The 17,608-nt window shown below is 39.1% G+C and overlaps 1 protein-coding gene across 7 annotated transcripts in view; it reads left to right on the top strand.

The window, feature by feature from the left end:
• LOC135305308 (BEN domain-containing protein 5-like) overlaps positions 1–17,608 on the top strand; it is an 876,852-nt gene that overhangs the window by 230,693 nt on the left and 628,551 nt on the right. The window lies entirely within an intron of this gene.

Genomic DNA, 17,608 nt, shown 5'->3' with positions numbered 1-17,608 from the left:
AAGAAATAAAAATTTGTGAATTGGAATTAGTTTCAAATCAACTTTTCTCTGCATCCCAGAACAAAAATGTAGTCAGCAATTATTTATAATGCTAATTAAAGACCTGTTCTAACAGGGTTACTGGAGGCTGAAAGCCCTTGATATGACAGCAAATGTTTTCCATAAGCACCCATTGGCATTCAAAGACAGTATAAAGGGAGGGAAAGGATAGGAACAATGAGGAAGAAAGAAAGAATTGTAAGGAAATGTTGTTTAGAAATTGAATATATTTAGTTGATGTTGTACTTACTCTAAGTAGACTGATGTGGCTTCACTAATTGCAGTAAAACCACAGCTGAAAAAAACCAGTGGTGAAAAAAAGGAGGATTGTGGTCCATTTTTGTAGTGGGTCTAATATCTCTGGGTTGTTTTAAAAAATTCTATTTTTATTCTTATTTTCCTTCTTTCTCCCATCTAATTCTCATTTATGCACTCTCACAAAAGAACATTTATAACTATATTTTTATAATTATGCAGCTTTTCTCTCCTCATGCAATGACTGTTTTTAATTTTCAATGTCCTCAGCTTTTTGGTTGAACTGAAGAAATATTGCTAATTTGCTTGTATGCAAAGAACTTTATTGCTTTTTTTGGTAGATGCACTTTTTAAAAAAAATTGTTTCTTTTAAATAGTAAGCTGCTTAAAACAGTCTTTGCATAATTCTTGGGTCTGCTGAATCCTATGTTAGTTGATTTTCCGAGCCAATATTACTCATGCACAGAATAATTATATAGATATTTCTGTTGAGAAAGTAAAGAATGAACTTATAAGATAAAGAACTGAGTGTGGTGGCTGTGGGGTTTCTGAATGCAATAGGTCAGTACTTATTTTCACATCAGGGAAAATCTGGAGAAACCTCTGGATTTAGCTGGAGTAATTTTTAGATTTAAATCAGTGTAAGGTAGGCTCCTTTCCTCCATCATAGTGTAGGATTTTGTGGTCTCAGGTGAAGCATTCACCTTATTTGGAGGGTTTGATAAGTGGAGCACATTTTTAAGTGCCTTGATGGATGCAGACTTCTCCCAAATGCCAGAAATGCACAGGTGGCCATCAACCATAAACCCCACTTGCTGCTGTTCCTGAGGACTGTGTCCCAGACATCCTTTGCCTGGCTGGGATGTGAGGAGCAGCTGGCTGAGATCAACCTAAAGGCAGATAGAGATGGAACTGTATCTAAAGTCAAACTCTCCAAGGATGGGAAATCTCTTTTATTTTAGAAAATGATTCTGTATCATGTGCTGCCTGGGGAAAATTGTGGTCCACATAAAAATCCCCTTTAATTCACTTTCCTCAGTGGACAGCTGGAACACTCTATTCTCTTCTGCACTTGCATTCCTGCCAAGATGTGTTGTGAACACACCTGCAGCTTCCCCTCAGCTGTACCAGCTACTGAAGATTCTGTTGTGCTGCCTTCCTGGTGTCCTCAGAAAACACTGGCAAGTTCCAGATTTGGTCTCACAGGCTGATATTTGTCTTAGAAGCTGCCATGTATCTTGGCCTAGAATAATAAACAGAGACAGGCTTGGTCATCAGTGCTGAAGTTCAAGGTGAAAGAAGACAGCTCCTCAGCAGGGTTTGCATTTCAATCTCTTTTACCAGAACAGATTGGAGGAGTGAGGAGTTTTACTGTCTTCCATAAAGAAATGTAAAACTTCTCTCAGCAACTGTGGTGAAATCCAGTAATAAACAAGGGGAGGGAAAGAACAGAAAGTAAAAGGGAGAGATTTGTAGTACTAGAAAAAGCTCTAAGAGAAAGAAGGAAATATCCTAACAAATCACCAGTCCTAACAGAAGCATGATGCAAACCAGAACAATTACCTCTGCAAAACTGCATCTGTATTGTACAGGATCCAGACCATGTTCTGTGCAGTCACAGCAGAGACAGATATTTATATTTTCTTCAAGGCAAGTGAAGATTTAAGTCTAAAGGTGAAATAAGGATTTTTTTAATGGCCTAACTAAATAATTATGGTACAGTCTCTTTTTTTGTCACTAATAGATAGACCTCTATGCAAGAGGTTGAATCTGGTAAATCTCAGTGGCTTCCAACTGTCAGAATGTACCTGGCAATCTTAGAGGAGAAAAATGATAGTAAAGGGAAAGGAATAAGTCGACATTAATGTTACATGCCCACATACTAACTTGGCTTAAAGTAGATATGGAAATTGAGGTCTAAAATATCTCTCAATATCGTTAGAGAAGACAGATTTTTAATGTTTTTCAAATAAAAAAGGTTCTTTCAGTTCATGAAGATCTATAAAAGTATAACTGTACTCTTCATGTAATTGAAACGTTAATTTCACCAACCTTTCCATGGAATGCTTGAATGTCTCTTATATGCATGTCTCTCTTCACAAATATCAAGTTTAAAGGAATTTTTCTTGAACCTGTGAAGATTTCTTGAGTTGCAGAAAAACAGGTTGTTACGAAACCCACAGCTCTGTACATGAAAAATATTGAAGTTCTATTTTAAGTATTGCTTGGCATATCAAAAACTTTACACTGGTAATTGCATTGTCAATCATGTAGTGTCCCATTACTAAAGAAATAGGTACAAATCCAGCCATTCTTTATTTTCCAATGACTAAAAAAAAGAGTTTTATAATGAGAAAATAATACAAATTATTCCCTTCAAAAACTACACAGTGTATATTGCACAACAAAATTATCATAAGCAACAGTTAGATCATGAATTATGCTTGAAATATCTGCATTTTCCAGCTTCCTACAGCCTTCTTTAAAAACACTTTGAGCTGTGCTAATGCCCACCGCGTATCGCTTGAAACCTGCAGAAGGTTTGTAGTCAGTACGAGCTGATGTGCTGTTGATCTCTGTTTGCAAGCTGTTTAATGTTAAAAGTTCTGCTGAAACTGTCAGTAGAAAGACTATGAATAATTTCAAAGACCCTCCCAGGCTTATCTGTTCTCTTGCTTCCAGCATTCTGCTTTTAGTAATGAAACTATAGGTGCTGCCTGGCTGCTGGAAAAGTGACTTTGAAGCAGTTTCACCACAGCTGTGCAAGACTGAGATGGTGCCTGCACTTCTGGATCAATTACCACTCATTCCTTGTAGCAGTGATACTCGTTTTTCACCAGACAATGGAGGAAAAAATATTCATATGAATGAAAAATATTAATATTGTTGGATATATGATCATTGATGTCATCCAACCTTTCTTCCTGGAGCCTACAGGACTTCTAGTGTTGCTACTTCCTGCAGGGTGTGTTTGCATGTGCTTCTATGTGTGATGCATATGGGTGCTGTTTTAAAACGTCTCTTTTGAGCATGTAAAAGCCATTATTTGATGGAAATTTTGAAATACTGGTTGATCTTATAAGATATTTGCCAGTATCTTGCAAAAATCCTTCTGCTTTTAATAATCTGATTTCATCTAAACTTGAAATAGATGATAGATTTATTCTGTTGTTGGTGAGATTCTAGCAAGAAATAGGAGTGTGGTGGATAGGACTCCCCATTTCCAATAACCACCCATTACATATCTGATATTCAAATCTGTGAGGGTTTTTTTGTCATTTTGGTTGTTTGTTCCTCTTTGTGCTTTATTATTTTTTACTTTTCTTTTTTTTAGTTTATTTATTTATTTGTTTCCTGGGTGGGGTTTTTTTTTGTATTTTTGAGGTTTTTTGTATTCTTTTTTTCTTTCTGAAATAACTTTGTTTGGAATTGTCTTACTCAATGGAAAACTTCAAATAAGAAAAAAAGTTTAAACTGTGAAGGGCAAATATTTTAGAAAGCTCTTGGGGGTTTTAGGTAATAGTTCAATAAAAAAAAAAAAAAGAAGAAATAAAAGAAGCAGTACTGAGGTGGATTGCTTCCTTTTCAGTGAAAAGGTAGTGCAGTAAAAGGTGATCTACTGTTGGAGAGTCTCTACTTCTTGTACTTATTATGGTACCATGGTAACATCAGAATAAGCCAGAGAAAATGGGGTAAGCAGCCTGGTAGAACATAATCAAGAGCACACAAACAATGTGTTACAGGGAATCTATAGGAGAAATTATTGCTAAATATTGTAGGGTTCTGGGAAGGAACATTGTAGAGCTCTTCGGGGAACAGCTCGAGTAGGGGCTCTGTCTGTAGGAAATGTGGGAGCTGTTGAAAGAACACATTGTCTGGGCTGGTGAGAGGAGTGGGGAGCACAGCACTGCTGCTACGAAGGGGTGATGGCATTCTAGGTTGGGAAGAAGTAGAGACCAGTCAGCTTTTGGAATCTCTGAAAGGTGTGATTTCTTCTAGACATAAAGAAACAGTAATTCACTACTGCTCTGCCTGTGTGCTCAACCAGCAAGGTCATAATTAGGTCCTTTCAGTGATTTTTGTGCCTGTCTGAAAGCAGAGTGTAGGATTTTGTGTTTTAAGTGTTTTTTAGGGTAATCAGCTGTCCAGACTGACTCTGCAGTCCCCACAGAAGACAGAGGCAGTCACAAGCATTGTTGGCAGTGCAGGAAGGTAGTGTGGCTTTGACAGCCTGTAATTGTGAGGGATAAAACTACAGTATAGGGAATATATGATCCCAAATAAAAAATGTCTGACAAGTCAGTATTCCTGTCTGAGAATTCAGCAGTCACAGATTATAAACCTGGGATCATGGGAAATTAAATTAATGTGAAATCATAGGCATGACTGCATGTGAGACATTAAATAGTGCAGAACACAGCAGACTGTTGTATTTTCATTTTTGACTGCTTTTGTTTCTCACAGGAGGTGTTTATGCACATTGTTTCAAAGGGTTTGTGTACACATTGTGAATTTACTACAACAGTGTGGTTGATTTTTGTTCCCCAGCTGCTATGGGTAACATGGGTGTCTTTGTACCACCTGTGCAGCAGGAGGTCCTTCCTTCCTGCAGCTGATTGCAGATTACAGGTTTGGATGTTATCAAATTAACCTTATGAACTGCTTTGGTTATTCTCAAATCAACCTTTTGACCCTCATGTCAAAATTGTTGCAGCTGAACGTGTATGAGCATGTGAGGATTAAGGTGTTGGCAATGCTATCCTACCATTTAGTATCAGAGCCAGCCTGGAAGACATTGCTTATGAAATTGATTGATCTTTCTGTTGTGAGGAAATGATAAGGTTGTGAGACACAGGGAGCATAAAAAATGTTTAGTGCAGAGCAAATACGTTAAGTGCAGTGCCCACTCTCACACTGGTTATTGCATCGCTGGTGTGACAGATTGAGGGACCAGACTGCAGGAGCTCGATCCCTCCAGGGCCACGGAGGAAGATGAGCAGCACCCGAGGTGCTCAGGGGGCTGGCTGATGTCCTCTGCCACTGTCTGTTGCCTTGAAATAGAAATGGAAACAGGGAGAGTTTCTTGTTGATTGGAGAAAGACAAATCTTGTCCCCATCTTTAAAACGGCCAAAAGGTCTGCTTGGGGAGGCACAGGGTGGATGAACTTACTTTGGCCCTGTATGGAGCAGGTTCTCTTGGAAGGTATCTCTGGGCCTGAAAAGGTATTTGGATATTTAATCAACTTGATTGCCTTCTATTGCCTTCGTGGATGACACATGGGAAAGTGGTAATTTACCTCAACTTTAACAAGGCTTGTGATATGCCCCCTGAGGATATTTTTGTGAGTTGTGTTGGTCTGAGTGCACGGACAATTAAACAGTCCTCAGGTATCAACTCAGGTATCTAAATGTAAAAAGAGACTCCCAAAATATCTAAGGGAATTCAGTTAGTAGTCTTCAGAGAAAGATTCAAAATTATTCAGAATGTTTTCAAGTGATAAAGTCAACTACTGTTTGCAAGGCTGCAAAGCATAAACAGTACTTGAATCTTATTTATTAGGAAGGCCATACAATTTCTTTTTTTACACATAGAACTCAAGCCAGCAGAAGATAATGAAGAGTATACATTAAAACTATAGTAATTGTGTTTGTTTAATAGTAATATAGTAACATTAAAACTCCTACTTGTTATCCCTCTTTATTAATAAATAATTACTGCTTTTGTTGTTCATTGTTGGTAGTACCAGGCTGTGAACTGGGAGGGGAAGGAACATGTGCTCTCCTCCTCAGGGAAGTGGGCAGTGGCCACTGGGAAGGTGACAGGCACTGATGGTCTGGGCAGGTTTCCTCCCTCCCTGTACAGCAGCTCAGCAAACATGCCAAGAATTCACTTTCTCCAAGTCAAACACCAAAACAGCTTCTTTGTCACCTTTTCTTGGTGTTATGGATGCAGTTCATCATTAAATGGAGTTAACAGCACTCTAAAGCTGACATTCCAGCAGGTTTACAGCAGGGATCTACAGCACACATAGGTTTGGCAAAGGCTTAGCAGCAGTTATGGGTTTGGAATGTGGGAATTTATAATATTGAGTTTATTTCTTCCTTCTATTTTTCCTCAATCTTATGGGACCACTGGTGATGAGAGAAACTTGGGATGGGTTTACAGTGTGAAATAGTGATGTACTTGGGCTTTGCAAGTCATTGCACTTGTGTGATAGAGGATGTAACAGCAAGCAGAATGTGGCCTGTCTTAAGATGATAGTTCCTGGAGAGCTGCACTGAAAGCAGTTTCATTTAAATGAAGACATGGGTGGATCCAGTTAAGAAGTAACTGGTAACTGATTTAGCCTTATTAGGGGAATAAAATAACATCTGGTTCTCTGGACTTGAGAAAAAAAGATTGGTGAATATTGTAATATCTTTCATTAAAAAGCAAAAGCAGAGGGATGCAATGGTGAAAAGAGCAGGCAGTGAATAAAAGGATTTAAAGTCTACAGGAGATTACACTGAGCCGTTCTGGAATGTGTGTGTATGTGCTGAGTCACTGGCAGAGGAGCTGATGAACACTCCTGCCCACCCCAGGGGCTGCTCCAGCCACTGCCAGAGCTGTCCCCAGCCCTGGGGCTGTCAGTCGCCCGAGCCACCAAACCCTGCCCTGCTCACTGGGCTGGGGCTCGCAGCTGCTCAGCGCAGCGGGTGGAATCAGCACCTGACAAGTGCAAACATCCATGCTCGGATGGCAGGGCCTAGGGATGTGGTGGGAGATTGTACCCTCATTATGTAAACTGTGTTTTCTCTTCTTGCACATACCCAGGGTTGTTTCTTAGCTTTCTGTCAGTTTCTTCTTTTTTTTTATGTTTAAAAGTTTATGTCTGGATGTATTTTGAGATGTTTTAGCATGAAAGATCCAGCATAAATACAGAGCTTAAAATGAAAAAGCTGCATGAATATAAGCTATTACAATACTATAAATGATTTATCTTGAATTAGACCCAGAAAAAGATGTGATAGAGCCAAAGCATATAATATCAATGAAAAGGCAATCCCTACCTTTGCATCTCTCTGAGCTGTTACAATTTGATTTTTCTCTTTTCCCTTTAAATTGCATTAGCAATTCCAGATAGACACTCAGTCTCCGAAAGAAAGGCCCTTGACATTAAGTGTACTGAAAGGTCGTTGAACAGTCATAGCTTTCTTTTAATTTTAAATGCATTTATCCAAGAAAATGCAGCACTGATACAACATCTGCTTTTCAAAGGGACTCTGTCTTTTAGCTGAGCTGACTGAGGCTTACAGAGGTCAATTGAAATGCCTAAGGTCACTCAGAGTGTCAGAGTAAGGGATGAGTATCTGGAAAACACACTGAAACAGCAACCTATTTTTTTTTCTTTTTCCTTTTTTTTTTTTTCCCCCCAGAAATTACAGGATTCTCCTTTAAACTTCTGGGTAAACAGCAGTATGGTTCTGAAAAAAAAAGATAGGAATGTTAAAGATGGTGACTCCTGCTGTGTTGATTACTATTGATACTGTGAGTTATTTGTAAAGGATTCTAAAATTCCTGTCTAGAAAAATGACCAAGTCACATCTTGCAAAAGCAACAAATGCTCTGAAGGCAGAAGGCAGTGAGGGGATTTACTGCATTGTTGCCACATACACGCTGCTTTTTCAAACTTGTTTTTTAATAATTTTTCTGTGATTGACTTCAATTAGATGGCACTGTCTAAACTGGCTGATGAGCACACTTATAAGATCAGAGCTATTTTGGGAATGAAAGATCCTTTCCCCCCGTCATTGAGCAGTGAAGTAGGATGCAGTGATGACTGTGATTAGCAGAATACATGCGCTCGCACGAGGGAAAAGCGCTACGCTGGGGATGAGGCACAATTTTAGCTCTGGAAATCTGCACAAAAGTGCCTGCAATGTTGTAGTGATATCTTTCACTTCTGTGGCTTCTAACCCTCTGACTGTACAAATTTTGTAAAGTTTCGCCCAATTTGGTAAATGCTGCCATAAGTAAAGGGAAGAAAATACAAGGATTTGTTTTAGATGGGGGTTTTGCAGAAGTAAATTCTGCTGAGGAAATGCATAGCCTGTCAACACATTTGTGTAAAAAACTCTGAAGAATTGCTGTGAATTAAAAGTAATTTATAGACAGAGATTGTAATTCTGCCTCCTGTACATGCCTCAATCTCCCATTGACTTACATTAGCAAGGATGTTTGAGACATACAAGGAATGCAAGTTGTAAAACTCAGTGTCAAAAAGAAAGGCAGCTGTGGGATAAGTCATAGGAAGCAATCTTAACGATTAACAAATTTATTTAAAGATTGCTAGGGGCAAAAGCAAGGAACTAGCTTCCAAGTAGTACAGTTGAAAGATAGCATGACTATCTTTCACCTTCATTGCTGACAAAAAGAGCATTACTATGCTCTGATGACAAAATAGGAATTCATAGGGGCTATCTTTGTAAGGTCAGCTGGGAAGGGAGAACATGAAGGGGAATACATGGGAAGTACAACTATGCTTCTATTATTACAGCATACTGAAGAATGATCAAAAGAAATGTGACCTTTTCTGAAGGTGACTGATGCATTCATTGCTGGCTTTAACTTTTTCTGCCAATATTCTGATTTTTCATTTGCCATTTGATCCCCAAAAGGCTTATTCTTCACAAAAACTAGAGTGGATGTTAAAAATCTTGTTTGGGGTTCATCACCCACCCCACCCTCCCAACCACTCAGGAAACAACCTGGCTACTGGGCAAGAAAAACTCAAATAATTATTTCCCAGAGGGATTCTAATGTTATTTGGTGGGACACTTTGTAATCTTTTTGAACATTGCAGTTCTCTGTATTGACTTTATGTTGTCCAGTAAAAGCTCTGGCTGGAATATTTTTCTTCTGCTTCCAAACTGCATGTACTGTGTGTGAAAAATGATTTTGCTGAAGTAAAATACAAACTGATCAATCACACAAACAAGACAAAACTCCCACAGAGCACATGGGAAAAAGAACAAAGATTATTTTTGTCTGTCTAGTTAGAATTTTGCATATGCCTGAATATATCTGACAGGTTGTTTGTGCCTTTTAGAATATTAAAAAATATAAATAAATATATATGGAGAGAGTTCTGATAAGTACAATAGCAATGTTGTTTTTCAGACATTTGGGGGGCTGAAACAATTCATAAGGGGCAAAGCAGACCAAGTTGTCTTATGTTGTTCCCTGCAAATGAAGATAAATCCCTTGTTCTTTATCACTCTGGGTTACATTCCTGAGAGAAGGATTTTTAAAATGGATTTTTAACTTTCTCTTCCTTTTTTCCTTAGTTATATATGTATTTAAATTATAAAAGAAGTATTGGAGTGTTGCTGTTAAAACTGGGCTCCAGCTATGTTAGGTCCTGAAATATTGTGGCTATCCTGAAAAAGACAAAAAAGAGAAAAAATTATGCTAATCCTTCTAGAATATGTAGACCTATTGGGACTGTAAAATTTCAGAATGTGATTGTAACATGTTTATTGAAGCAAAAACCATAAAAAGATTTACCCCTTTTTTGCTGTTAAGAATTGTAAGAAAATAGAAAATAAGTTTCATACCTTATTCACCATATGGACCTGCACTGCTGTTTTTCTCTTGTCTCCACTGAAATGATACCTCCTTAACACAGCTTAAGTAGTGAACTTCCTTGTGTTTGATTCCTGTGTTTTCTTATAAACATTTCAAGATATCTATGTCTTTGCTTGAAGGGGCATTCATGAAAAGCAGTGGCAAGTCCAAATTTTAAGCAAGTCCAAAGAAATACTGAGTGGGGCTCTAGGGACAGCTAAAATGCATGAATCTGCCTGAGTAGCTATGAAAATCCATCCTGAATGGTTATGCAAAATTCAAACCATCTCTATAAAAAAACACAACCAAAAAACCAACCTCAACAACTGTCTAGACAGGGTTCTCTTCTCTGCCCTTCCACCTCTGCCTGGACCTGTGAAACACTTCACTTCATGCTGGATTTGAACCCTTGCAGTAAATACAGTTTAAAGAGCAGAAGAACCCTAAAGATGGAAAGGAGGAGTGAGGTGAGAGATGTGTCCTCTCCACTGAGATGTGCCCATGGTGTGGAGTCTGAGTGAGGCTTCACTATTGGAATTTATCCAGACAGCTCCAAACCAGAGGCCTGGCTGGGTGGTCTTTGGAGAAGGGAGAGCAGATCCACTCAGTTTACAGAGAGGATCTAAGGTGGGATGGAAGATATGTCAGGCCCTGGTCTCAGATATGGAAGGACGGCATGAAGACAGCTGTGTGGAAGCACAAAAAATGTTCTCTGGTGGAGGTCATTTATGAGACAACTTGCATGTGTTTTTGAACTCTTGTGGGTGTTAACTCCAAACCTCAAACGTGTTCAGGAATGCCTAACGAAATGAGTTTTGGATTCAAAAAATTGCTCAGACTTGTTAATATTTGATGGTAGAAATTCATCTGTGTCTCCATTCATGTGTGACCCACTTTGTATCCTTTTGGGAAATACATATGGGGAGGCCAAGAAATTGCACATGATTCTTCTCGTTAGTGTATGCACTGAAAATCTGCAGCTTGGGAAAATATATATATTTTTTTCTTCCCTGTAGACCCCAGGGACATAACCTTTAAAGCTTTCTGTTTCTCTGAGATTTGTGTAGTTCCAAACATCCAACAAGGTCACTAAGTGTCAGGAAGTGTCCCTGTGCCCTCGCTGTAACTGCACATGTTCTGCCCTTCCTGCCCCAGGGGGGACTCGCAGCACCAGGGCCTTCCAGCCAGTTTGTGCCTCCAGAATGCCCTTCAGAGAACTTGCCAGTGAAGATAAAAAACCCAAATACTACTTGTGGAAGTGTTCATCCTCCTCTGGCTGGAGGAGGGAATGTTTGGCAGCCTACCTGTCCTGTGCCTGTGGCCAAACTCCTGCCAGCTGCAAATCTCCAGCCCTGCAGAGAGCCTTCTGCAGAGCCCAGCTGGCTGAGCCACAGGGCAGCTCCCTTCTGTTCCCAGGCAGAGATGGAGAGGGCTGGGTGCAGAGGCTTCTGCAGATCCCTGTGATTTACAACCAGCACAGCAAAGAAGTGACTCTCCATACAATAACCTTTGGTTTTGTGGAGCTGGCTAAAACACAGTCAATTGAATGTGAAAGAAGCTAATTAAGAAACAGTAGACCAAAGTAGTCATCATTGTAATTTCTTTGGCTTCAGTGAGCTTATTGCATGGATGAGTTTTATTGGAGACGTTATTACTAATACAGAAAGTATATGCAAAGTTAGGAGTTATGAAGTCAAAGCTGTAATTCACCTGGGAATACTGTTCTTCATTTTCAAAGAAGGCTGAAAAGAGTTAAACATAAAACTTCTACTTTATTTTCTTGCATTTGGGCACTTAATCTTCTTGAACTTTTAAAAATATCCTACCTAGTGAGCCAGTTGCTTAGCTTCTGTGAAGAGGAGTTCCCAGAGTGCTAGGTGGCATGCCAAGGAAGCTCTTGCATTTGTATTTCTCTGAATGTAAGTAGTCTGAATTTTTAGCATACTTGCTCAGAAAAGGATGGAAAAAGCTGCTTTGTGCAACTGTTTCTATTCCTGTACTTTCCATTTAAGTGGCACAGGAGATTTTGTACCCTTTTCACACTGAGAAGGCAGAGTTCTTCATTCCAGAACTGGTTTCTCTCTTTTGGTTTTCTGTCTAACTAAATTCATTTATGGTATTCCAGAAATGTATTTTATGGGTGCCTCAAACAGAGCACTGAACTCTGCCCATGAGCTGCTGTTCTGTGCTGTGAGCCTGAAGGGCATGTTGGCTTCTCGGAGTTTTTCCTTTATTGAGAGGAGTCTCAAGTGCACTGAGGTGATGCATCCCTGCCATAATGTTCACAAAAATTAGTCTCCTATTATGACATATTCCGGGATAGAAAGAATAGGCTTGGTGTTCACAGCTTTGGCTCAGATCAGACCTGGAAATTTTAATTAGGGTTTAGATCTGCTTAGGTCTGGAAACTGAAACGACATTGAAATCTTTGGAAATTTGGTGTCTAATTACCTCTCGGGGTTCTGGGACTGAGTGATTTACTTAAGGTCACAAATGGAGTAGAAACAGAAACTGAGCAGAGAATTCCCAAATCCCAGTCCTTTGCCATTTATCCTTGACTAATCTGGTATCTTGTGATCTAGGTTTCACTTCAGCCAGCTGCCTTCATCAAGTCGTGGTGTCATCCTACCCTGGGACAGCTGGCTGGAGTTTAATGCAGGAGGAAGTGTCATCTGCAGGTCCTTGTTTATAGCCATGGCATTATGGGATGCCCGCTGGCAGCTCGGCACGGACATGGGATATAAATTGGGGGAGAACATTGTCCGTGGACCTCGAAGGAGAACAGAAAGTTTCTGCTCCAAGATTTCAGAGTCTGAAGCACAGAATCAAAACTGCCAGAATTAAGTGCTGTTTATTTAGATAACAAATGTAGGAGCCAGGAAATGTAATCTCACAAAAAACATCTGCATTTCAGTGGTATATATGTAACGGAGATATCTAGGAGAATGAATTAAGAGTATGTCCACAGATTTCTATGCCATTCCTCAGCTTTATTTTTTTTTTCCTGCATGGCTAGGGAAGACTTGGAATGATTTGCAAGGAAGTACTTTTTAAGAAATATTATAAGTAATGAAATGTAAAAAAAATACAAAGTATTGAAAGAATGACTTTTCAGTATTTAAAATCCAACCCTGATATTTGAAAAGAAAATGCTAAGTAATAAAGGGGATGAATTTCCACACAGCATACTGCACAGGAAATTTGCACATACAACCTTTTATTTGTTTAATGGATTTTCTGTGAACATCTCCCATTAAATGTTTGTAAAACTTCAGCCCAAGAAATTTAGTTATGGAAGTGAAAGCATTTATATTCATTAAATGAGCGCAGACTTTTTGCTCATGATTTGGGTGGAATTTAAAATGATTAATGCAGCTTAAAGTAGTTAGGTGATAGGAATTTTCTAAAACATTTTATCTGTATCTAATAAGCCCTCTTGGGGATACAAGAGCTTATGATGCATATAAGGAAATTTAGAATCAGTTTATTAAAAACACATTTCCAGTTACTTTATTGGTGTTCTTCCATTGTATCTAAAGGCTTCCAGGTGTTTTACTATCTAGTGAAGCCAGTCCATAGAGAATAGAATCATATAAACACCTATATCTGAGAAGCCCAGCCTTTTATTGTAGACATGGGAGTTGCAGCTGACAAAGGGTGAAAAGAATCCAGGAATATGTTGTAGCTGAAGTTCAGAAAATCCTTCACAGAAACTGAAAATATCTTTAAGTGAATTTGTCTAGTGAGGAGCTCTTAAGCAGTATTCTTTAAAATCTTAAATGTAAATAAAATCATTCCAGTCAGACTATAGTCTCAAATTAATCCTTTTAAGTGGCTTTGTGATAAGGTAGCAATAAAAATACTGAATTTAGCTGTTTATTCAAATTTTCTAGAGAAGAGAAACTAAGATTTGCCTAAAATTCAATTGAGGACTTTTCCAAGTTTTTGACTGACTTTGTAGAAATAGAGAAATCAGTGTGGATGACAGTAATAAATAATTTACTGCGTTCATGGTGCAAATTAAAAGTGGTACACTTGGTGCTTTAGATCCCTGGTAAATCAACCTTTGCAAAGTCACCATCAGCAGCATTCAAAGCCAAGCCCCTCTTGGATGGAAAATCAGTGCAGTGGTGTCTGAATTATCCCAGGGCAGGCTCTGCAGGTGATGGATGGGAACCAGGCTGCAGGTACTGAGACACTCAGTCCTGCCTGGGATGAGTCAGTCTGGCGCTGCTGTGAGCAGTGATGATACCAGCTCTGCTGATGGCTGGGGAGCTCTGATTCAGCATTGTCACTGACCTCGCTGTGCACCACTTTTTCCTGCTGTGTCCTCCTGATTTACAGGGGAAGAAGCACTGTAGGCAGTAAGGTGGCAAGTTAAGCATTTGTTAATCCAGTTTGTTGAATATCTGTCATGTTTGTTGTGCATTTCTGACCTGCCAGGTATCATTTCTCTGAATTTCTTTGAAGAATTGATTTTACTGAGTTAGAGAAGCCAAAATTTTAGTGTTGGAGTCTAAAAAGCACGAATGAAATGAATAGCTATTCCACAGAAGTTTAAACATGTATCAGTCTCTGGTTTCATGTATGAGGTTTATGCCTGTAGCCGAAACTCTTTCCCAGGATAATATTATGATGGAGTTGCTGCACTTTATGCTGGTCAGTAGATTTAGAGTATGAGTATTTGAGTGAACTCTTCCAATAGCAGGGATTTAACTGGTACTTATTCACAGCCATTGCAGTAATGCTGACAGAAATCTGTAGCCTTGACACAGCCTGAAACTCTGCTCACCTCAGTTCTTCCAGCCAGTCTCCTTCTCCTCACAAGGACTCAATTTAATGCAGCTATAAATTTTTTAAAGGAACATTCTGAACTGAATGCCACAGCAAATAAACCATTGTGATAGCAGGCAGTGATGCTTCATTTCTCAAGGAATGATGAAAACATAGAATAATTTGTTCTTTGTTAATATGTGCTCTATGCTCAAAACAGGAAAAAACAACTGATATGTTTCTCTCTCCAGTTTTACTTCTGGGTACATTAGGAAAGAACAGGACAGAATTAGCAAGGTGGCAGGATTCTTGTTGATCCTCCTTGTTTCAGGCCTCACTGACTCAGGGAAGCAGCAATGTGCTGCCCACCTGACTCTTGGAGGTGGTGTTCAGCCTCTGCTCTCTTGGCTGCCCAGGTGGCAGAGCAGGGTGTTTGCAGAGCCAGCTGTGCAGGCTGATTTTGGGATGTGACAGTGAAGTCTCAAATTCTTCTGGAGCTGTCATGACATGGATGGATATTTATAAATAGGATAAACAGAAAATTTATACTCCTGGAGGCAGGGCAGGAGAGACAGGCTCTGAAGACTCACTCGAGGAAGTACTCTTCTGATTATTCAGTCAAAACCCAGAAATAACAAATTTCAGGTAATTCCTTCTTAGTTGCTATTTGTTTGGTGTTTGATGGCCTACTTTAGGCATAGCATATGTTTAACAGATAATCCTATGCAGAATAGAATTTTTCTACATTTAAATTCAAGGTCATGGAGGTGTTTGTTTCTAAAGATTTATTGAAAGGCCATCCACTCTTTGGGCAGAGAAATTTCTACCCCATTTTCTGCTGTGAAACTGTGTGATTCTAAATGTCTCCTTGAAATACACACTGCCTATTTCTTTGTAGGTACAGATACTTTTAAAAGATGTCTTAAAATAGGTGCAGGGTGAAGAAATTGTCTGCCATCAGATGAGTAAGACTTGGCGGGGCTTCTCTCTTCCTTTCATCTACATATGCACACCTCTACAGTGATAAAAATATCCTTTTTAAAACCTGCAAGGATCTACTGCTACTCTCAAAACTGCCTGGCTGTTATGGGGCAGTTGTGACTCTTCATAGCAGTGTAGGGTAAAATGTGTATAGTTCTGCTTCTGGTGGGAATGTCTCTGCAGGCAGACTAAAGGGTAAAGGCTGAACCAAAATTAATCCATGTTAATCTCCCAACATGTTGGACACAAGGACATTGTTGAGGTTTGACTGATGAATTCTGATCCTTGCTTATGAAGTTACAGGAAATAGAATATGCTGGCTTGAAGAAGAGTGATGAATCCATAGGAGTAGAAACAATATGCCCCATACTAGACTCATATTCCCAACTCCAAATGCTCCTTCTCTTTGCATTCCAACATCCCAGATGGCAGATCTCCTTAACACAGTTTAAAATTTTCAGCTTACTAAAACTGTGGTTTGTTTTTTTTGGTTTTTTTTCTGTCTTCTTTTCACTATCCTGTCACTTAAGACCCCTTCATTTAATGAGTATCTCCAGGGTCACATCGGGGAATGAGCTGACAGGATGAATGACAGTGTACAAGGACAGGGTGAGTGATTCCACTTCAGTTTGCAACCTTGTTGGCACACAGTCCATAGCATCTGTAATAAAAAAGGAGTCATAGCTCGCAAGATTTTTCAATTATTGTTTTAATTTCTTTGCTCTCTTTGCTACTTCATCACAGCATGGGATATAACTCTTATTATCTTTGTTGTAGCATTTTAATAATAAAAAACAATGCCCTAAATTCTGTTCTGTAGAACAGTTAAAACGGCCAAAGGGAGAAAGTTTACTCATCATGGACTTTGACTTCTTCCTGGTCATCTGGATTCAAATAGAACAAGCAGACAGTCATTTCAGGTGTTCTAATACCCGCCAATCTATGACTATTTTCCTCAGATAAAAGGATTGTAATTTTTCAGTCTAGAGACATTATTAGTGATTTCGTCAAATCTAATGAAAAGCAGGCATTTATTTTAACAGAGTAGTGATTTAGCTGTACCCTACAAACACAGGCATAGCTACTGCAATTTACTTTCAGGAACACTTGAGGCTGAGGTCAATGGTGTCCTGCATTATTTCTTGGAAAGTCAGCAATGCATGCAACCTCTTTTACTAAAAAGCCTCCAAGATTCTTTTCGCACAAGTAGGAATGATATAGTCTTAGTATTCCACTTATATCCTTCCAAAAATTTCCCTCCAAGTTCCAATTAATTATCATCCCCACTTCCTCTTCTGAAGAGCTGTCACGTTGTGTTGTTTCTGTGAAATGCCTGATAGCCACTTCAGATGTAGGACTCTGTTTTGCTTAGGAAGGAAACCTTGCTGTGGATAAAGGGTCAGATCCACCACCAGCATGTGTCAGCGTGATGTGCTGATTATAGGGAAGGTATTTTGAACATAGCAGTGATGAAACTGAGTCTAAATATTCATGCTCAGAGTATGAAATGAGGTGTGAGTTTTCCTTTCTTTCACCATATTATCTGTGGTATTCTGCACCCTGAAAGCTCTGTTCTTCTACCTTAATCGTTGTGCCCAATGTCTTTCCTCACTCAATGTTTTCCCTCCCTCAACAGGAGGGAAAAGCAGGGAAAAACCTTCTATGGTAAGGTAATGATAGCAGCACATGTATTGCTCACAGAATTAAAAAAGGGGGGTGGATACAACACTAAAATGCATGTCTGCAATTGAGCTATGCTGATGTTGCCAATATTCCTGTTGTTGGCTGCTGTTGAAATGGAAACTTTTCAAAAGTCAATAAGAAGAGTGCTTTAATTTTTTCTGTAGAGAAATGGGTAAAACACTATTGTTTTAAAAAAATCAGAAGTTTGTTATTCTAGCTATTTAAAAATCCTTCAAAATGGGGATTTGTAAGAGATGTTAGATAGATTGT

This window comes from Passer domesticus, chromosome 7 (assembly GCF_036417665.1).
Source record: "Passer domesticus isolate bPasDom1 chromosome 7, bPasDom1.hap1, whole genome shotgun sequence".
Lineage (NCBI taxonomy): Eukaryota > Metazoa > Chordata > Aves > Passeriformes > Passeridae > Passer > Passer domesticus.
This window is presented reverse-complemented; position numbering and strand designations above follow the sequence as displayed.